Genomic DNA, 22,872 nt, shown 5'->3' on the forward strand with positions numbered 1-22,872 from the left:
GTTGTCTTTTTGTGGGTTTTGAAAACTTTCCCAATTCTCTGACTGAGGATATGAGTTTGGGAAGTTGTGTTGTGGCTGATAGGACATTGGGTAGACCACTTTGGAATATTGTGTGTAATTCTGGTCTCGCTCCCTATCAGAATGATATTGTGAAACTTGAAAGGGTTCAAAACACATTTAAAAAGGATGTTGTCAGGGTTTGAGCTGAATGGGCTGGCTGTCTTTTCCCGTGCACCAGAGGCTGAGGGGTGACTGAGAGTCATTAATAAAATCATGAGAGGCATGGATAGGGTAAATAGACAAGGACATTTCCCTGGGTGAGAGTATCCAGAACTAGAGGATAAAAAGGTTTAGAGTGGAGGAGGGCAAGATTTAAAAGGGTCCTAAGGAGTAACCTTTTCATGCAGAGAGTGGTGTGTATAAGGAATGAGCTGCCAGAGGAAGTGGTGGATGTTGATACAGCTATGACATTTAAAAGGCATCTAGATAGGTATTTGAATAGGAAAGGTTTAGAGGGATATGGGCCAAGTGCTGGCAAATGGGACTAGATTAGGCTAGGATATCTGGATGGCCCGAAGGGGCTGTTCTGTGCTGTAGATCTGACTCTGGCTTGCCACGAATATTTGCCATGTCCATATGTTTAGTTTCTCTCGGTTGTCTGCGTCAATGCCTTCATGTCTCATTCCACCCTCCACATACCACCACCACCACCACCCACCACCCACCACAGGGACGATAACCAATTCATGTCTGTTTTTTTATCAAGAAGCTGTATTGCAGGTTCAACCTGAATTTACACTTCTTTTGCTTCCCAAAATCAGATTGCTCACTCTCAGCAATATCCTGAAAGATATTAACTTTCACGTGGTGTTATCCAAAATTCGAAGATGTCAGTCCTGACGTTTTTGCTTTTTCTGTCCCTGTAAGATCCAGAATCAGCACCTTCAGGAGAATTAATTTGAGCGGAGTGAGAATGGAGTAGGAGGAGAGAGAGTGGGATGCTTTCAATTTTGTGGAACAGCAAAAAAAAAAATGTTCTGCAGAAAGTGGAGTAGCTTGTTCTGAATTTCTACCCTGGACTGACCGTGATGACTTTTGTAATCTCTTTTTTTCCAGAGTATTTGAAGATTTGAAGACTGAAGTTTAAAAATCAACAGATGAAGGGCCTATGCCTGAATCGTCGATTCTCCTGCTGTTTGGATGCTGCCTGACCTGCTGTGCTGTTCCAGCACCGCACTTTTCAACTCCTCTCCAGCCTCTGCAGTCCCCACTTTCACATCAATGTCTGACAGTCACTCAATCCATCGGGACCTCAACGATTTTCAACTATGATTCTGTGAGAAGGAGCAAAACATTTTGGTTCCTGTTTCAGACCATTTTCAGCATCAGCGGGACTGGATGAGAGTCTCTACTGTTACAGCGCACTGTGTGTAAAGCCTGAAACAGTTATACGGCCAGGAAAGAGGAATTTACTGTGGGCAGGGACCGTACACGAGGCTGTAGCTGCGGCCATGGTTAAACCAGAGGACTCCCACACCGTGAAGAAACCGTTTAAGTGTTGCGACTACGGGAGAGGCTTCCATGCCCCATCTGTCCTGGAGATTCATCGGCGAAGTCACACCGGGGAGAGGCCATTCTCCTGCCCCGAGTGCAGGAAAGGCTTTACCTGCTCCTCCCACCTGCTGGACCACCGCCGAGTCCACACTGGGGAGAAGCCATTCTCCTGCCCCGAGTGTGCGAAGGGCTTCACCTACTCCTCCCACCTGCTGGCCCACCAGCGCGTCCATGCTGGGGAAAGGCCCTTCCCCTGCTCTGAGTGTGGGAAGGCCTTCAGCAAATCCTCGGACCTGCTGAAGCACCAACGGGTCCACAGAGGGGAGAGGCCATTCAGCTGCCCTGAGTGCGGGAAGGCCTTCAGTGATTCCTCTACCCTGCTGAGGCACCAGTGGATCCACATCGGGAAAAGGCCGTTCTCGTGCCCTGAGTGCAGGAAGGGCTTCACCCGCTCTTCCGCTCTGCTGACCCATCTGCGGGTCCACACGGGTGAGAAGCCCTTTAGCTGCCCTGAGTGCAGGATGGCCTTCAGTAGGTCTTCCCACCTGCTGAGGCACCAGCGAGTCCACACTGGGGAGAGGCCATACTCCTGCCTCCAGTGCGGAAAGTGCTTTACCCAGCCCTCCAACCTGCTGACCCACCAGCGGATCCACAGCCGCGAGAGACCGTTCTCCTGCCCCGAGTGCGGGAAGGGTTTTGCTGTTTCCTCTAACCTCGTGGCCCACCGGCGGGTCCACACGGGGGAAGAGGCCATTCAGCTGCCCCGAGTGCGGGAAGGCCTTCAGCAATTCCTCTGCCCTGCTTAGGCACCAGCGCATTCACACCGGAGAGAAGCCGTTCGCCTGCCTAGAGTGCGGGAAGGGCTTTACCCGCTCCTGCACACTGCTGACCCACCAGCGGGTCCACACAGGGGAGAGGCCATTCAGCTGCCCCGAGTGCAGGAAGGCCTTCAGCGATTCCTCTGCTCTGCTGAAGCACCAGCGTGTCCACACCGGGGAGAGGCCCTTCAGCTGCCCTGAGTGCGGGAAGAGGTTTACATTTTCCCGCAACTTACGGAAGCACCAGCGGGGGCACCAGCGCTCACAACAATCAGATTCCACCACTGACACTGCTGTGAGTCCCCCCCAGGACTGATTCTCCTGACAGTGGGTGCAGTGGGAGAGTTGGTGCACTGTATTTGTTTTCCGTTGGACTGCAACCCCATGGTGACTCAGTGATTAGCACTGCTGCCTCATGGCACTAGGAACCAAGGATCAATTCCACCCTTGGGGCAACTGTCTGTGTGGAGTTTGTGGAGGGTAGGAGAATGGATGAGATAAGAAACCGCTGCCTGCCTTGAGACGAGTCTCCTGGAGAGAACTTGCTGACTGATTGATAGATTGTCTGGTCTACTGATCCTCACAGTGCCCCATTGCCCTCAGTTTACTGGAGGAGGTCCACACAGATGTACCGAAGCCCCTCTTTCGACTGTGGAAGGAAACCTGTGCAGACAGGGAAAACATGCAAATCCACACAGACAGTTACCTGAGGCTGGAATTGAACTTGGGTCCCTTATGCTGTGAGGTAGCAATGCTAAGCAGTGTGCTACCCCCCCATATGTTATAAAATTTGAATAAACCTACTAAGTTGGAAATGTGTCCATGCCAAGAACTTACTGTAAATGTTTGGAAACAAAAGTCCATTGGAATTGTCTTTGGGATGGATCCAAAACTTACTTTGTTTATGATTGAAAATACTTTGACCTCTGGAACTGTCTGCCAGAGAGTGTGTTGGAGTCAGATTCAATTACAGTAGTCAAAATAGAGGTGGATCATTAAACTGAAAAGGAAAGCAATTGCAGTGTTCAGTGAAGAATAGTGCAAGGTACTGTAGTGGACGTCAGAGTATGAGTTTCCTGATTGGGGCTGTCCACTTGCTCCTGTTATCATTTCAGGTTGCTGACTTTTCGTTAGCATCCTGCACATGTTGGGTTTTTTTCTCCTTACTAGTATCTATTTGAGTGACTCAGTGACAAATCTAGTTTATGAATTGTTCCTATGATATCTCATGAGAGGGTTTATGATATTCACAGTGTTATATAAATTGTTGTGGGTCACAATGTGTCCAAGTGAGGAAAAACAAACAGTTCATTTTAAATATTTGTTTTTAAACAATGGAAATAAAAATGGAAAACACAACTTGCTGTGTAGTAGATCATCTGTCTATCATTTATCTAAATTTCTTTCCTTTACTTGTTTTTTTTTTACTTCATCTGCTGAAGTACTCACTCCAACAGCTGTGATTTCAACATAAGAACTAGGAGCAAGAGTCGGCCTTCCGGCCCTTTGAGTCTGCTTCACCACTCAATAAAATCATGACTCATCTTTTCGTGGACTATACTCCACTTACCTGCGTTTTCACCTGATCCCTTAATTCTTTTATTTTTACAAAAACGTATCTACTTCTTCTAGTGATCGCTGAAGTAATGTCGAATACTTCCCTGGGCAAGGAATTCCATATATTAACAACCCTCTGGGTGAAGAAGTTTCTTTTCAGTTCAGTTTTAAACCTGCTTCCTCTAATCTTGAGGCCATGCGCTCTTATCTTAGTCTCACCTACCAGTGCAACATCCTATTTGTATTTCTTTTATAATATATTTCTGTAAGATCTTCCAAACAACTTGCTGGACTACAACCTGGTGTCATGTGACTTATGACTAAAAAATTTCTTATTACGCATCCTCATAGCAGTGGGATTTCAGGGCTCGAAGATAGGGACACTACCACTGCATCATAAAATAAAACCCTCTGCAGCAAATAGGTCCTCTTCTGTTGAATGAATGGGGAGAGGTTTCTTCTCAACATGGGATACAAATATTATACCCTTTGAGCCCTCTTCGGTTGAATGAATGGATGTGGAGGTGCCACAGTTGAAATCGTTAAAAATCACATCTTGCCCCTGAATATGTGACACTACCGCTATAGCCCCAGAGCCCGTTGCAGTAAATTGGGTCAGCTGCTGTTGAATGAATGAACGGGAATGAAAAGGGCGGATACACTGAGCCGCTTGTGACATTCCCCACCAATCCCAAAGCTTGTGGTCAGTACCGACCAATCGGAGAGAGAGATTGCAGAGGGTGGGACAGCACGACACGCAAACGCGGCCGCTATTGGTCAGATGGAGTAAGGTGCGTTCTGATTGGTCGGGGCGTGGATGACGCGTGTCACTGAAGGAGACGGAAAGAAGAGAAACAAAGATGGCGGCGCGAGGCTGCGGTTTCTGACGGAGGGAGGGGGGCAGACAGGCATCGTTTACCTCAGAAAATACCTTTAAAATACATTTCACATTAAAGTCGGAACTTTTCAAACAAGAGGTGACGGTTACCGGGTGAACGGGAAAACAAATTAAAACTGTCGGCGGTGGAGGAGAGAGAGCCGGCGCCCGCGGCTTCTTCGGCGGCGGCCGGAGCCCAGGAGCTCAACAACCCCCCGGAGCTGGAGGAAGGTCCGAGCTCCAAGAAGCGGGGGGTCCGGCTGGAGGCTGGATTTACTCAAGGCTTGTATCTATTAACTTATTTAAATGGTACCTACTGTATGGGGGTATGGTTTACATTAAAACCGGAGGATCATGTCAGAGTGTTTGTTTATATTGAGCAGTTGTAGTTGGTAAAATACACTCCCTGGAGGAACACCTTCTATGATGCTGCATTTCTTACCTTCTGCCCTTCCCCCATTTGTTATCTCTCATCTCAATTTTACATTCTTTTGATCAAATTTTATTTCACATTAATCAGACTTTCTATCCACTGTGTGCTATTAATTTGTTTGTTGTATTATTGTAAGACAAAATTAATGATATTTCATTTCTGATGTCAGAGTTTGACATTGACTGTGCAGGTGTGAATACCAGTAAGTTGTGGAAATAAATCAACAACTTGTGCTTTTTAACAAAAAGAGCTGTTCACTGCTATCAATGGCATTCTCTCATTTGAGGGTGATGATTCAAGTCTGACCAACAAACTGTTTCATGCAGTTACCTAATTTAATGAAACTTTTTCAGAAAATAACTCTGGCAGATTAAGATTTATACAACTTATTTCTAAGATTCATTTGTGTGCCCAGTTCTCTACCTGGTCTCCTCTACATTGTGGAGAATGGAGGCCAACTTGCAGAACATTTTAGAGACCAGCTCTGGGATGCTGAAACTAAATGACTCCACTGTTCTGTGGCCGATCACTTTAACTCTCTCTCCTCCACCGCCAAACTCTAACCACCTGACGCCTGGCAGAAGAACACCTCATCTTCTGCCTCTTAAATACAGCTGCTGTTTCTCTACTTATCTGGATGTTTGTAGTTTCCTTAATTAGATATTGATTCATGGGGCTTGGTGGTGATAGGGAATCTGTCCATGACTGAGAACAATGTCACAGGCACAAAGCATTAGACATTTTAAAAATACTTTTATTGCAACCTTTTTCAAAATTATAAAGCTATAAAATAGGAAAATAACATTCTAACAACAGTAAACCAACTACTATACTACTCCACAAAACGTATCAAAATTATACTCACTACAGATCAATAAATAATATGCTCAGTGCAATAAGACCTTAGCTTTCAATCTTCAAGAACATCAATTATTACCCGAACACTTGTTTGAAATTCTTTCTGTCAGGGCATAGAGTTCAGTATACCAAACCGACACGGCTACACAAAGGCCTTAATTAAAATGGCAGACAAATCTGGTAATTCAAAAAGGACTGCCATGTCTTTTAAAAATTCTATTTTTTGGTGCACCATATTTGTGAGAATGTCCAAAGCAATGTGTTCCATAATTAACTTGTGCCACCCTGACAGACACCAGGGGAGGGGGTTTCGCAGACACCCAGCACAGCAGAATATTCTTCCTTGCACAAAAAGTGAGGATATTAAAAACTTTCACCCATGCACATCTAGGGAAGATAGGTTTGTCAACCCCAGGAGGAGAGAGACCAAGTCAACCTTACCTCTGGTCCCCAAGATCCTCCCTAGTACTCCTGCCATAGCTCTCCAATACATAAGAGGCTTGTGGCAGGACCATGCTAAAATTACTGGACCTTACACCATTGGTGAGAATCGCTGATAAAGGACCACTGTAAAGGACTGTTACCCATCTAGAAAAATTTCACCTCGACTAAACCACTCCAGGGTATTAAAAAAAAGGAAATGGCCACTCCACCCAGTCAAATCCCTTCTCTACATCCAAGGAAACCAACAACCCTTGAAATGATTGCTGTTGACACACTTGAATCATTTTAAGCAAGCTCCTGGGTTGGATTGGACATGATAAATTACCAAAAGTGTCCAGGTATGTGCGGATTAGGGGGATTGGCTATACCAAATTGTCCCACAGTGTAGAGGGATGTGTAGGATGGATTTGCCATGGGAAATGCATGGAGGAGGGTGGGGGTGTGGGATGCTCTTCGGAGTGTCAGCATGGACTAAATGGGCCAAATGGTCTGCTCCCACACTGTACGGATTCTATGACACCACCAAAGGAGCATTTTATCTGCATCTACCCTGTCAAGCCCCTTTCTGAATTTTGCTGGTTTCAAGAAGATCACTTCTGGTTCTTTGTGTCATAGAGTCATACAGCACAGAAACAGACCCTTCAGTCCAACTCATCCACATTGACCAGAATTCCCAAACTAAATTGCCTCCTTTTGGCCCATATCTACTTAAACCTTTTCATTAATGTACCTATCCAAATGTCTTTTACGTGCAGTAACTGTACCTGCACCTACTACTTCCTTTGGAAGCTCATTCACTCACAAACCATCCTCTCTAAAAAGGTTGCACTCGGGTTCCTTTTAAATCTCTCTTCTCTCACCTTAAAAAAAAATACACCCCCTAGTTTTGATCACTCCCACGCTAAGGAAGAGATCTTTGCAATTCACCTTACCTACACCCCTTTTGAATTTATAAATCTATATAAGCTCAACCCTCGACTCCTTTGCTCCAGTTAAAAAACAAAATCCCAGCCTCTCCTTATAACTCAACCCCTCCAGCCTTGGCAACATTCTGGTAAATCTTTTCCAAATCCTCTCCAATAGTATCCTTCCTATGACGGGGTGACCAAGACTTTGGTCGATACTCTAAAAGCAACATCCTGGATAACTTCATGACTTCCTAACTCCGTTACTCAATGATGTGAACAATGAAAGCAAATGTGCTAAGCGCCTTCTTAACCACCCTGTCTACCAGTGATGTAACTTTCAAAGAACTACGTACTGACCCCCCCCCCCCCCCCCCCCCAGGTCTCTCTGTTCTACAACAAGGGCCCTACCATTACTTGTACAAGTTTTGTTGGTTTTACCAAGATGTAACCCCTTGCTTTTATTCACCCCCTCCCTGACATCCTCACCCTCTCACAGGCTTATACTCCCATCACACACTCACTTTACCACACATGCACATACACAAATATGCACTCTTATGCACACACACACACACAAACTCACATGCACACATATACACAAGTCTATGGGGTGAATTTGCATTTAGAGTCAGAGTCATAGAGATGTACAGCATGGAAACAGACCCTTCGGTCCAACTTGTCCATGCCAACTAGATATCCTAATCTAATCTGGTCCCATTTGCCAGCACCTGGCCCATATCCCTCTAAACCGTTCCTATTCATAAACCCATCCAGATGCCTTTTAAATGGTGTAATTATACCAGCCTCAACCACTTCCTCCAGCAGCTCATTCCATACACACACCACCCTGTGTGAAAAACGTTGCTCCTTAGGTCCGTTTTATATTTTTCCCCTCTCATCATACACCTATGCCCTATAGTTCTGGACTCCCCCACCCCAAGGAAAATACTTTGTCTATTTACCCTATCAATGCCCCTCATAATTTTATAAACCTCAATAAGGTCACCTCTCAGCCTCTGACCCTCCAAGGAAAACAGTCCCAGCCTATTCAGCCTCTCCCAATAGCTCAACCCCTCCAACTCTAGCAACATCCTTGAAAGGGTTCAGAAAAGATTTACAAGTTTCACAACATCCTTGGGATAGGAAGGAGACCAGAATTGCATGCAATATTTCAACAGTGGCCTAAGCAATGCTCAATGCTCTGACCAAAAAAAGGAAAGCATACCAAACGCCACCTTCACTATTCTATCTACCTGCGACTCCACTTTCAATGAATTATGAATCTGCACTCAAAGGTCTCTTTGTTCAGCAACACTCCCTCGGACCTTACCGTTAAGTGTCTAAGTCCTGCTTTTCCAAAATCCAGCACCTTGCTTTTATCCAAAATAAACTCCATCTGCCTATCCTCAGCCCATTGGCCCATCTGTTCAAGATCCTGTTATACTTATTAGCTGTCTGTTACATCTCCAATTTTGGTGTCATCTGCAAACTTGCTAACTAATACCTCCTATGTTCACATGCAAATCATTTATATAAATGATGAAAGTAGTAGATCCAGCATTGATCCTTGTGGCACACCACTGGTCACAGGCCTCTAGTCTGAAAAGCAACCCTCCACCACCATTCTACCTTGCAGAATTATATTTGCTGATACATTCAATTTTGCTTAAAAATGCACAAAGTCTGCAGGCAGTCAATCCACGCAATATTTTGTAAATTCCTACTTTGGAAATAGAACCAGTCTGACTTGAGATTGGCATACAGATGGTTTCAGGGTAGCATTCTCTCGTTCCACTGCCCCATCGCTTGCTGGGTGGTAGGCACAGTGTTGTCTCATGTTTATTCCCAAGTAATCACTGATCTACTGTAAGGCATTATTGACAAATGGTGTTCCCATTGTTGCTACTAAGCCTTTCAGGGATGCCCCATCTTGGAATTATATCAGTTAGCAAAGCCTTGGCTACGGCACTGACATCCTGTTTAGACGTGGGGAATGTTTCCATCCATTTGGAAAACATACCAACTATTACCAGGCAATCCCTGTTCCCTTAGCTGTGCGTTAGTTGAATAAAATCCATCCGTAAATGTTCAAAGGGGGTGTGCTGCCTGACTCATCTGTATTCCCCTCCCCACACTAATAGTGGCACAGATAACACATCATTCACAATATTTCTAGGAGTAGTGAGTAAATCCCTTAGTGTACCAGTGTGCTGCAATACTGTTGTACATCCCCCCCGCCCCCCCCCCACCCTTTTTGACACATGGTCCTTACCATGTGTCAGTTTGGCATAGAATGGGTATAATGATTGCGGTAGACAGGGTTTACCATTGGGGCCACACCACACCCCTTCCTTCATGCTGCACCCTGCCCTTGTCCACTCATGCTTCTCCTCCGGCATGGCCTGTGACTGTAACTCCCATATGTCTGCTGTTGGGGTACAAACTTTTGTCATACATACGTCAAACTGATCACTTGGCAGCTGCTGGGCTGCCGTCCTTGCCGCTGAGTCTGCCTTAGCATTGCTTTGAGAAATGGAATTGTTATTTTTGGTGTTGGCTTCACACTTACACACAGCGAGTGATTTGGGCAATAGGACCGCTTCCAGGAGGTCAGACATCAGGCCAGGGTGTGTGATGGGCTTTCCAGAGGAGGTCAAGAAGCCCCTGTGTTTCCATAGGGTTCCAAAATCATGTACAACCGAAAATGCATATTTGCTGTCTGTGTAAATATTCACCGTCCTTTCCTTTGCCTTGACTGAGGCATGTAATTTGGCTATCAGCTCTGCTACTTGCACTGACAGATGAGAAGGGAGCGATCCTGCTTTTACTACCTCTTGGGTAGCAGTAAAGATACTGCATGTGGGGCCAGTAGGGTTTATTCACTATAGCCAACTACGTCCCTGGACGCTACAACACCCTTTTCAGCTGCAGACACGGCTCGCAGAGCAACGCAAGGGTATCTTTCTCACATTGTTCCTTTGTTGGTGCTGCTATTTAAGCAATCATCTACATACAGCAGAAGCGCTGACCCTAGGGTTAAAACAAGAATCTCCAGACTCCTGCGTAGAGCCTCATTATATGTGGTGGGGGGACTCACAGTAACCTTGACAAAGTCGCGTGAAGGTATACGATTTTCCTTTGAGTGAAAAAGTGAACCAGAATTGACTATCTGGGTGTACTGGTACACTAAAGAAGACATTTACTAAATCCACAACAGAGAACCGTTTCCTGTCTGGTGGAAGTTGAGCCAACATAGTATAGGGGTTGGGAACATTTGGGGCACGCAGAACAACAGCGTTATTGACTGCCTGCAGGTCTTGAACAAACCTCCATTCCTCTGGTTCACCCGGAATATTTGCGTTTTTGACTGGAAAAATGGGGGTTCTCGCTAGTGAGATTTCACAGGGGATTATACTCCAGCCTTTAGGAAGGATTCAAAGACTGGAGTAATTCCTTCAATAGCCTCAGGTTTTAACGGGTGTTGTGCTCTGCAAGGACGATACTTAGACTTTGGGGTTATTTGTATGGGTTCACAGCCTCGTATGAGCCCCACGTCATGTTTGCCTTTTGCCCACAACTCAGTAGGGACCTTTCTCAATCTTGGGTCCGAGATTTCTACTTTAGGAAAATGCCAGTATAGTATAATGCTACCTTCCTCGGCTCTCCAGGGCTAGCCGGGGTTACCTGGACTGCCCTATCTGCCTGAGTTAGCCAATTTAGTTTCGTCCTCTATGCCCGCATATCTTCACTGAACCAGATACCCACATCGTCCCTCAAGACCCAATCTTTTGTTTTTTGTGCCTTTAGTACCCATGGTCCCAAATCCTGCCAGCTGTTGCCGGACGCATTTGCCAATGACACGTGAGGAAAAGAGCCTTCCACGTCAAAAAGATAGGTTCTACTTGCTGTCACAGAGACCTTAGATAAGTTCATACTGACTGCACATCTGTAGTCATTCCAATAAAATTTAACCTGTCTCCTGAACCAATCCTTCCCATATGATTTGTCAGGGCTATCGCGGTGTATGTGAGCTGTGCAGTGCAGCATATCCCCAGCGAGAAAATCAGTGTTAATAGGATGAACATGGTTACTTGATTCCATGGCGAGTGAATTGCTCACTGAACTTATCGCTGTCTGGCTTAATCGCCATTCATAGACATACATCAGGGGTCGTGAGTTGTATTTTACAGCCTGCACTGGTAAGTCATCTTTTCGTATTACCTGCAAGCCTGTCGGGGTACTGAGCAAATCCAACCCCAGTCTCTCAGATCCTGAGCCACCAGATTTAAAGGACAGAATTCCGATAACAAAACTGAGAATTGGAATGTTTCCCCATTACTGGTTTTGCACAATAGGGGTGTGGTAAACACCTCTCTTATCACAACTCCTGATGGACCCATTGATTTCAGGAACCTTCCACTCATCTTTATTTGCATTGACTCTCTGAACTGGCTTGTTTTTAAGGACTGAATATGTTGCCCCTGACCTACCAAAAAGGTAACTGGTGTACATTCCACGTATGACATAGAGGTAGGTATCAACTTATATGCATCAATGTTATACTGAACGTATGGTCCACGTTCCGCAATCTCAGCACTCACTATGGAGGTGGGACATGTTTCAGTGCCCGTAAGGTTAGTAGAAGAGATTAGCATAAGCGAGTCTTCATTGCCAAGCATAAAGGAAAAGAGGCTTACCTGTCACTTGTGGGCTGCCCACCTCCACCTTAGCCTTCCCCCGTCAGTCACCCTGCTGTCCAGCCTCTAGGGCTGACTGAGGCTGTCTGTGTGGGCGCTGCCTCGCCTGGTGGTCCGTTGCTCCGCAACAAAGCACCTGCCAGATCTACCTCTGCCAGCCCCTCTTCCTCTTCCGTGACCTCCACCTCTGCCTCTCCCTTTTCCCACAGCATCTCCCTCCAATGGCTGGGCGACCATCTGCATCAGAGCAAGCTGAGCTTATCCTTCTCTTGAGCCAGCAATTTTTCAGCATGTATCGCGTGGTGTTCTATCAAATTGAGCTTTCCTGTGTCCCAGGTAATAAATGTGTCTTTTACCTTCTTTGCAACTTTGTCCTTTATTCCATTGATGAAGCTGTTCCTCAGGTGTGCCTCATACAGTGTGATTTCTGCGGTCGTTATGTCCTCGGGTGGTCCCAGTCACTATGGGTGTTATGGACCTCAGTGAGTCTGTCTCTCTCTCTCTCTCTCTGTTTGTATCTTTTTTTTGCCAATATGACTTGCTTTTATCTCTGGAGGTTCCCCCTCATTGGGCCCATCTGGGCAAGTCCAACTCAGCCAGTGGTGGTTCCAGGGTTAAAACCACCCTTAAATCTGCTCTCTCTTAAACACACTAGAAACATCTAGAGACAGCAATCCTTTCCCTTGAGTTTTACTCTAAAAGCACACGAGAGTTCACTGGACCCTACTCCTGATTTATTTATTCTCTTAGAATGAGTCTCCATGTAGGATTACTTAAGCCACGACTCTTACCCAGAACCTATTTGATTCGGATCCCGGCGCCAGGACGATCCACAGATTCCCAACCCTCTCGCGTAAAGGGGCCAATTTTGCGCTCGAGATGAAGTGAAAGTCCTTCAAGGCGCTGGCGCCTACACCTCCTGGGAATCTTCCCCAGTTGCGGGGTCCTGGGCAAGCCCCCAAGTTTACTACCATGCAAATTAAATTGATTCGACTATTAGCAAGAGCAAAGAAAAAGTTTATTTTTAATCTCTGCAAAGGGACCCGATACATTGGCAAGACCCCTCATGTAAGGGGTTGCCTGATAGCTTTCCCATATTCCCTTTGTAATATAATTCGCTTTTCCTTATCAACACCTCAAGGCCAGGAGCCTGTAACATTAGAGTTCCTTTCCATATATGGAATTGTTTTTCTCATTACTTGACTGTTGATATAGTAGTTTACTGGCCTTGAAAGTCTACTGTTAGGTCAGTTTAACTTTACATTTTTCTGTCTGTCTGCAAAGTCAGGCCCTTCCTTCTTTGTTCCCCTATGCTTTTATAGATTGCACAATAAATGTTAATTTTCCATTACACTTCCCAATGAACAAACATTAAACACAAGCACCTATTTATTTCATTTTATTTGCTTGCTAACCCTGCTATGACTACACTCCACGTCTGGATGGTTGACAGGCTGGTCAATTGTGGTTTGGGTCTCAATGGACTGAATGTTTTATTGTTCCGGAAGGTGTAGTAGGGGGTCAGAGCTTCAGCAGAAATCCAGCAAAGCTGGGAACAGACAAACATCTTGCTCTGTGAGAACAGGGAGATCAACAGGGGATAGAGAAATCAGGCCCTGAAATCCGAGCTGACACCAGACTACCCTGTGATCAGTGCTTTGATTAGCAGTGCCAACCCTCTATATTCAAGATCTAATTTCTGCCATCCTGAAGGTGGGTCTCTGTAAGAAGTCTCTGATCATAATTATTCTCTTCAATGTGTGCTTTTGCTTCACTTTTGTTACAATGCAACTCACTTTCAGACACACCGTTTTTAGTTTCAGTTTTTGTGATCCTTAGAATCCAGTTTTGATTGCTGATATATTTTCTCTCTTTGTCCCTTTCTTTAGTTCTCTGATCATTTTCCACATCACCTTATCCATGTCCCTTATAAATGTCGACAAGATTACCCCTCGGCCTCTGATGCTTCAGGGAAAATTTTCCTGGCTTATCTATCCTCTCCAACTCTGGTAACAGTCTTGTAAATCTTTCCAACCCCTTTCAAAGTTTCACAAGTTCTTTCCTATATCTTCACTATCCTGTCTACCTGAGACTCCACTTTCAAGGAACTATGAACCTGCACTCCAAGGTCTCTTTGTTCTGCAACATTCCCCTTAACTGTGTCAGTCCGGCCTGGATTGCTTGACCAAAATTCAAACCTGACATTTCTCTAAAGTAAACTGCATCTGCCACTGCTCGGCCAATCCAATCAATTCTAATTTATAGTGAACTCTCTTTCCTCTCTTATTCCCTAGAAGTTAAATATCTCCATCCCACACACTCCCTCGGTTTTCACTTTTCTGAAAGGGGGAGAATAGGGTTGAGAAACGTATTGACTATGATTGAATGGTATGAGCAGACCTGATGGGCTGAATGGCCTAATTTCTGCTCCTATGTCCTATGGTCTCTTGCTGTCCAGGACACAGTGAGAGAATGGGAGCAGGAGTCGGCCATTTGGTCTTTTGACCCTGCACCAGTATTGAACTCATCATAACTGGATGTGGATCTACCGACATCGAGGTGGATAGTTTTGGACTTTTTCACTGGAGCATAGACGGTTGAGAGGTGACCTTATTGAGGTTTGTAAAATCATTGGGGGGGGGCGTGGTGGATGGATAGATGAGCTGAATGGCAGGTGTCATTTCCTTCGGGTGGTGGTTTCAAGATTAGAAAGCAAATTTTGAACATGAGTGGAGAAAGATTTTAAAAAGTCTTCAGGGGCACCATGTTTTTTCATGGAGTGGTTCATGTGTGGGATAAATGTCCAGAGAAAGTGGTGGATGCAGATACAGTTACAATGTTTTAAAAGACATTTGATTAAGTATGTGAATAGGAAAGGTTTGGAGGGATATGAGCCAAACACAGGCGGGTGGGACTAGTTTGGTTTGAGAACACAATCCGCATGGACTAGTTGGACTGAAGGGTCTGTTTCTGTGCTGTCTGACTCTGTAACTGTTCTGTACTGGTCGTAAAACCATTTTCTTGCCTTCCCCCATAAACATCCACTTCTTTGTTGTTCCAAAATCAGATGAACTCAGCCTTGAATATATTCAAGGACCCCCTAACTGCAGGGAGATATCCCTCATTTCCTCTTGCTGATTGCTTGCTGCATCTGTCTGATGACTGGCATTGACTGGTGTAGGAGGATGCTGAGGCCACTTTGTACACCCACACGTCATTCCTGATGAAGCGCTGTGCCCGAAACGTCGAGTCTCCTTGGATGCTGCGTGACCTGCTGTGCTTTTTCTGCACCACACATTTTGACTCTGATCTCTTGTATCTGCAGTTTTCACCTCCTCCACATCCTAATACATCTCCATTTAAACAAAAGCAATGACTTCACATTGTGGTACTGCATTTGCCATGTGTTTGCCAACTGTGGTCTTCTCTACATTGGAAAGACCAAGCGTAAACTTGGGGAATGGTTAGCCAGGCATTGCAGCTGGGTCTGCAGAGGCCGTACGGACTTCCCAGTCACCACCTGTTTTTGTTCTCGTTCCCACTCCCTCTCTAACACGACCATCTTTGGCCTCTTCCGTTGCCAAGACAAACCAAGCCTCAAATTGGAGGAACAACACCTCACCTTCCTCCTGAGCAGTCCACAGCCCAGAGGACTCAACATTGCGTTCTCCAATTCAAATAACCTCCCTTCCCATCCCCAATTCCCTTCCCAGTCCTTCCCCCCCCCCCCCCCCCCCCCCGCCACCCACCCTCGTGATGAAAGGCTTATGCCTGAAATGTTGATTCTCCTGCTGCTCGGATGCTGCCTGACCTGCTGTGCTTTTCCAGCACTACACTCTTGACACTGAGTTAGGATACCTGGTCGGCATGAACGGGTTGGACCAAAGGATCTGTTTCCGAGCTGGACAACTCTATGACTCTAAATAATAAAAAGTATACTTTGACAAATAACAAACTATATCCTGATGAAGGGCTCTGGCCCGAAACGTCGAATTTCCTGTTCCTTGGATGCTGCCTGACCTGCTGTGCTTTGACCAGCAACACATTTTCAGCTCTATCCATGTTAACAAGGCTTGGTACATCACATGCTTTATTAACCATTCTCAACAGGTTCTGTCCCTTCTGTGACTGGGTAGCATATACATGCTGGTGCATAATCTCCTTCACTAGTATTTACGCCCTACCCTAAGCAATTGCACAAGTAACAGCAAAGGGTAAACAGCACAAGGATCAAAAAACAGTGAGGGTAAACAGCACAAGCCCCAGTAAAAACAGATGTAAAGTCAGTGTAACATGTCACTATAATAGATTCTGGATTAGTGGTGCTGGAAGAGCACAGCAGTTCAGACAGCATCCGAGGAGCAGTAAAATCGACGTTATATGTGTGCATGTGGGTCTTTGTCTGTCTGGGTTGGGGGTTGAGTGTAAGAAAGTGTGTGTGTGTGTAGTGAATGCAGAGTGTCTTAAGTCTGTGAGGGGGTGAATGTAAGGGTGTGTGTGGGTGTCTGTGTGTGCGTATGTGTGTATAGGAGTGCCTGTGTGTGTGTGTGTGTGTGTGTATAGTGCAATGGTGGTCACCTGTAATGTGACATGAACCCAAGGTCCCGGTTGAGGCCCTCCCTATGGGTACCGAACTTAGCTATCGGCCTCTGCTCGGCCACTTTTCTCTGCTGCCTGTCCTGAGAATGCTAACCCGAGAATGCAACTTTTTTTTAAAAAAAAGGTTTTGTGATTTACACATGAAAGAAGTGAAACTATCACTGTATTCAAACAGATAAAAGGCTTAACAGACAATCAATTTTTCAATGTATAATTTCAGTTACATCACACTGTAAATTTTTGCTATAAATTCTGTGTGCTAGGATTGAGCCCTCCACTATCACCTGATGAAGGAACGTCGCTCCGAAAACTAGTGTGCTTCCAATTAAACCTGTTGGACTATAACCTGGTGTTGTGTGATTTTTAACTTTGTACACCCGAGTCCAACACCAGCATCTCCAAATCATGACTGTTATCAAACAGGCACAGAAATATACAGCACAGAAATAGACTTTTTTTCCCTCTCATGCACATACACACTTATAAGTCCATGGGGGTGAATTTGAACTTGGAGAATGATAAATGCAGACACATTCTATTTTGCTCAGAAAATGCACAATCTGCAGGCAATCAATCCATGTAATAGTTTGTAAATTCTGCTTTGGAAATAGAACCAGTCTGACCCAAGATTGGAACACAGACAGACTCTGACCTCACACCTTTAATGCATTGGCTGAGCTGAGATGTCACATTTTGCTATAAAATCTTCAGTTATCTTGAGAAAGTGACCTACAAGAATTTCTGGGATTTACATGGTAATAACTGCAACCCATTCTAAAAGATGAAAGACTTAATAATCCAGGTTTGTTCAATACATCATTTCAGTGGCAGGAAACTATAATGTTTTCCTCTAAGTTCTGTGTCTTAGATTAGATTACTTTGTGTGGAAACAGGCCCTTCAGCCCAACAAGTCCACACCGACCCTTCGAAGAGCAACCCACCCAGACCCATTCCCCTAACACTACAGGCAGTTTAGCATAGCCAATTCACCTGGTCTGCAAATCTTTGGACTGTGGGAGAAAACTGGAACACCTGGAGGGTGCCCACACAGACACGGGGAGAATTCAAACTCCACATACAGTTGCCTGAGACAGGAATTGAATCCGGGTCTCTCGGGCTGTGAGGCAGCAGTGCTAGCCACCGTGCCGCCCTTATGATCTTATTCATCCACAGTCACCTGATGAAGGATCAGCACTCTGAAAGCGAGTGCTTCCAAATAAACCTGTTGAACTATAACCCGGTGTTGTGTGATTTTTAACTTTGTCCAGGTTAGAATGGATTGACTGTGCTAAATTACATAGTGCCCAGGGACGTGCAGGTTAGGCACATTAATCTGGGGGTAAATGTTGAGCAATAGGAGTAAGGAACGGGTGTGGCTGGGTTACCCTTCGGAGGGAGTGTGGAATATTTGGGCCGAGTGGCCTGCTTCCAGAGAAGGGATTGTCACAAACTTTTATTTATGCTTCCCAAAATCAGACCTGCTCACTCTCAGCAGTATCCCAATGTTGTGAAAGATATTAACTTTCAGGTGGAGTTATCCAAAATTCAGAGAGATGTCGGTCTTAATGTTTTTGCTTTTCTGCCCCTGTGAGATCCTGAACCAGCGACTTCGAGGAGTATTAGTTAGAGTGGAATGAGAACAGAGGGGAAGAGAGAGTGGGATGGTGCTTTCAATTTTGTGGAATTGTGAAAAGAAAAGAATGTTCCACAGAAAGCAGAATTGCTTATTCAGAATTCCCACACTGGACTGACAGTGATGACTTTTGTAATCTCTTTTTACAGAGTATTTGAACATCTGAAGACAGAAGTTTCAAAATTAACAGATGAAGGCCTTCTACCTGAAACGTCGACTCTCCTACTCCTACTTGGATGCTGCCTGATCTGCTGTGCTTTACCAGCGCTGCACTTTTTGACTCTGACTCTCCAGCGTCTGCAGTCTTCACTTTGACGTCAATGTCTGGCAGTCACTCAATCCATCGGGATCGCAACTGTTTTCAACTACGATTCTGTGAGAAGGAGCAAAGCTTTGTGGTTCCTGTTTGAGTACGTTTTCAGCATCAGTGGGACTGGCTGAGAGACCCTACTATTGCAGGACACGGAGAGTGGAGCCTGAAACAGTTATCCAGCCCGGAAAGAGGAATTCACGCCCAGGAGGGGCTGTACACATGTTTGTATGCGGCTGAAGGTTCGGCCATGGAGAAACCTGAGGAATCCCATCCCGTGGAGAAACGTTGGAAATGTGATGACTGTGGGAAAGGCTTCTGTGTCCCGTCTGCCCTGGAGATTCATTGGCGCAGTCACACCGGGGAGAGGCCATTCTCCTGCCCCGAGTGTCGGAAGGCCTTTGTCAGTTCCTCCGACCTGCTGACCCACCAGCGGATCCACACGGGGGAGAGGCCGTTCTCCTGTCCCGACTGTGGGAAGGCCTTCATCAATTCCTCCAACCTGCTAACCCACCAGCGGGTCCACACAGGGGAGAGGCCCTTCAGCTGCCCTGAATGTGGGAAGGCCTTTACCAAGACCTCCAACCTGCTGACCCATCGGCGGATCCACACAGGGGTGACGCTCTTCAGCTGCCCAGAGTGTGGAAAGGCCTTTACCCAGGCCTCCACCCTGCAGACCCACCGGCGGGTCCACACAGGGGAGAGGCCCTTCAGCTGCTCTGAGTGCGGGAAGGCCTTCACCCAGGCCTCCAACCTACTGACCCACCGGCGGATCCACACAAGGGAGAGGCCCTTCAGCTGCCCAAAGTGCGAGAAGGCCTTCAGCCATTCCTCTGCTCTGCAGACCCACCAGCGGGTCCACACAGGGGAGAGGCCCTTCAGCTGCCCTCAGTGCGGGAAGGCCTTCACCCAGGCCTCCAACTTGCTAACCCACCAGCGGATCCACACGGGAGAGAGGCCGTTCGTATGTCCCGAGTGTGGGAAGGCCTTCATCAATTCCTCCAACCTGCTGGCCCACCAGCGGGTCCACACAGGGGAGAGGCCCTTCAGCTGCCCTGAGTGCGGGAAAGCCTTTACCAAGGCCTCCACCCTGCTGACCCACCAGCAGGTCCATACGGGGGAGAAGCCCTACAGCTGCCCTGAGTGCGAGAAGGCCTTTACCAAGGCTTCCAACCTGCTGACCCATCGGCGAGTCCACATGGGGGAAGAGGCCGTTCAGCTGCCCTGAGTGCGAGAAGGCCTTCAGCCATTCCTCTGCTCTGCTGACCCACCAGCGGGCCCACACGGGGGACAGGCCCTTCAGCTGCTCCCAGTGCGGCAAGGCCTTTACCCAAGCCTCCAACTTGCTAACCCACCGGCAGATCCACACAGGAGAGAAGCCCTTCAGCTGCTCCAAGTGCAGGAAGGCCTTCAGTGATTCCTCTGCCTTGCTGAGGCACCAGCGGGTCCACACAGAGGAGAAGCCCTTCAGCTGCCCTGAATGCGGGAAGGCCTTCAGCAATTCCTCCGACCTGCTGACCCACCAGCGGGTCCACATGGGGGAAGAGGCCCTTCAGCTGTCCAGAGTGTGGGAAGGCCTTCACTTGCTCCTCCCACCTGCGAGTTCATGGGCCATTGCAGGGGGATTGAAGGACTAACGGTCGTCATTACCGACTGAACTATCAACCCAATGCCAGGGCTCCCGGGTTCGATTCCCACCGCGACAGATGGTGGAATTGGAATTTGGTCCGAAATCTGGAGGTTAGAATCTAACGATTAAACCATTGACGGTGGGCTGGGGGTGGAAGAAACCCCCCATCTGATTCACTCAGTCCCTTTTTAGGGAAGGAAACTGTCATTGTGGGAGAGGATTCACTCAGTCGTCCCAGCTGCATCCTTTACCCAGTCTGGCCTACACGTAACTCCAGACCCACAGCAGTGTGGATGACTCTACACTGCCCGTCCAACTTACTTGGAGACAGGGTATGAGTTGAAATTGCTGAGTGAGGCAATACTTCCTCCGGGTTAAGGCTGTACCAAGGATCCAATTACAAAGGGACAACTTGGTGGTGAGCAATAATGAAGAAAGTGAGGGGTTGGAGAGGGTGTGTGCACTTTGACCTTGAGCTGATTTTTTAAAAAATGCTACTTTTGCTACGCCTTTCTGCTGGGAGCTTCTGAAGCTGTAACAAAGTTGGGTCACAATAAAGATTACCTGAACTTCCCACCGAGCTCAGACTCTCATTGAGAGCTTTGAACTGCAATAGGTTTTGGTTTTAAAACTGCTCATTTCTTACAAGTGGAAGTGAGAACTGCAGATGCTGGAGATTAGAGTGGTGCTGGCAAAGCACAGCAGGTCAGGCAGCATCCGAGGAACAGGAAAAATTGACATTTCGGGCAATGTTGATGTTCCTTCTCCTCGGTTGCTGCCTGACCCGCTGTGCTCATTTCTTATAACCTCCTGTACTATGTTTCCAATGTTGTGTATCGGTTGCAGCAGTGAATGAGTAGCCAGTATTGTTGGAAATTGTAAATTTTTCAGGAGTGCAGGTATGACATCATGTCATCGGCATTGTACAGTTTCCTGGCAGCGCTAGGAGGTTTGGGCTGTGTCCATGAGGGTGGATAAAGTTAAAAATCACACAACACCAGGTTAAAGTCCAACAGGTTTATTTGGAAGCACTAGGTTTCAGAATGTTGCTCCTTCCACAGGTAGCTGTGAAGCAGGATCATAAGGCACAGAATTTAGAGCAAAAGCTCAGTGTCATACAACTGATAGGATACATTGTACAAATCTAGATTGTGGATTAGTCTTTCATCTTTTACCATGGGTTGCAGGTTTCAGTTCGTTAATATGTATACCCCTGAACTATTTTTAATTCACCTTCGAGATGGTTTAAGGTTTTATGAAAATAGGTAACATCTCAGCTCAGATACTGCAAAAAAGGTGTGAGATTCGAGTCTATATCCCAATCTTGAATCAGACTGGTTCTATTAACCAAAGTAAGAATTCATAAAATATTGCAGTTTGTGTGCTTTTTGAGCAAAATTGAATATATCTGCAAATATAATTCTGCAAATGCAAATTCACTCCATAGACTTGTGAGTGCATGCGAGTTTATGCATGCATGTTAATGAAGTGTGTGTTTGATGGAGTATAAGCCTGTGAGACGGTGTGAGTATTAGATGTGTCTGTGTGTGTCTGAGAGAGTAACAGATGAAGGCAAGGAGTTGCATTTTACTAAAACAAGGACGGACAGGACTTGTACAGTTAATGGTAGCGCCCTGCGTCGTCTTGTAGAACAGAGAGACATGGGGTGGGGTGGAAGAGTTCAGGTACATAAAGTTAAAATTCACACATCATCAGATTGGAAGCACGACCTTCTTCATTGGGTGTTTGTGGAGCAGGATCATAAGACACAACCAGCTGATGAAGGAGCAGCGCTCGCAAATGAGCCTGTTGGGAGTATCACCTGGTGTTGCGTGAATTTTAACTTTGGACTGAGGTGTACAACACCAGCATCTCCAAATTAGGTACATAATTCTTTGAAAATTGCGGCATTGGCAGACAGGGTGGTGATCGAGGCATTTAGCACACTTGCTTTCATTGTTAAAGCCGTTCAGTGTAAGAATTGGGACATCATGTTGAAGCTGTCCAGGATTTTTGCGAGGTTTGCAATATTGGTGAAGCCACGGTTAGATAAGGAGTACAGTTCTGGTCGCCTTATTGACGACCATAGGTTGACAGGTGACCTTATTTCGAATTATAAAATCATGAGGCGTGTTGGAAAGATAAATATCACCGGGGGAAAAAAATTGTGAATCTCTTCTATTTTTATTTCACTTGGCATTTGGACACTTAAATTCTGTCAGCGTCGCCAGAGCGCATACTGCCGGTGTCAGGAAGAAAATGCGCATGCGCAAGCGAGACAAACTTAATTTAGGATAGCTGGTCAGCACCGAGTTGGGCTGAAGGGTCCGTTTCTGTGCTGTAATACTAGAATTGTCTTCGGTGGATGCAGAAGTGTGGTTGTGAAGACTGGACTTTCAGAGCAGCTTTCCAAGATGTTTTGCCCTTACTGAGAGCAAAAGAAGTTACAATGAAATCTTTCATTTGTGAGACAGCAACTGAGTGAGGGAGTACATCTGGGAGTTTGGTGGAAAGTGGGAATTCATTGCACTGTGGGGATGAAGACCTACCCTAT

At 46.2% G+C, this 22,872-nt stretch overlaps 2 pseudogenes; both read left to right on the plus strand.

Moving 5' to 3' along the window:
* LOC132807282 (zinc finger protein 850-like) overlaps positions 1-3,054 on the plus strand; it is a 38,613-nt pseudogene extending 35,559 nt beyond the window's left edge.
* Positions 3,055-18,531: 15,477 nt separating this feature from the next.
* Positions 18,532-20,892, plus strand: LOC132807267 (zinc finger protein 271-like; annotated as a pseudogene).
* The last annotated feature ends 1,980 nt before the right edge of the window (positions 20,893-22,872 follow it).

This window comes from Hemiscyllium ocellatum (genome assembly GCF_020745735.1).
Source record: "Hemiscyllium ocellatum isolate sHemOce1 chromosome 27 unlocalized genomic scaffold, sHemOce1.pat.X.cur. SUPER_27_unloc_12, whole genome shotgun sequence".
NCBI lineage: Eukaryota > Metazoa > Chordata > Chondrichthyes > Orectolobiformes > Hemiscylliidae > Hemiscyllium > Hemiscyllium ocellatum.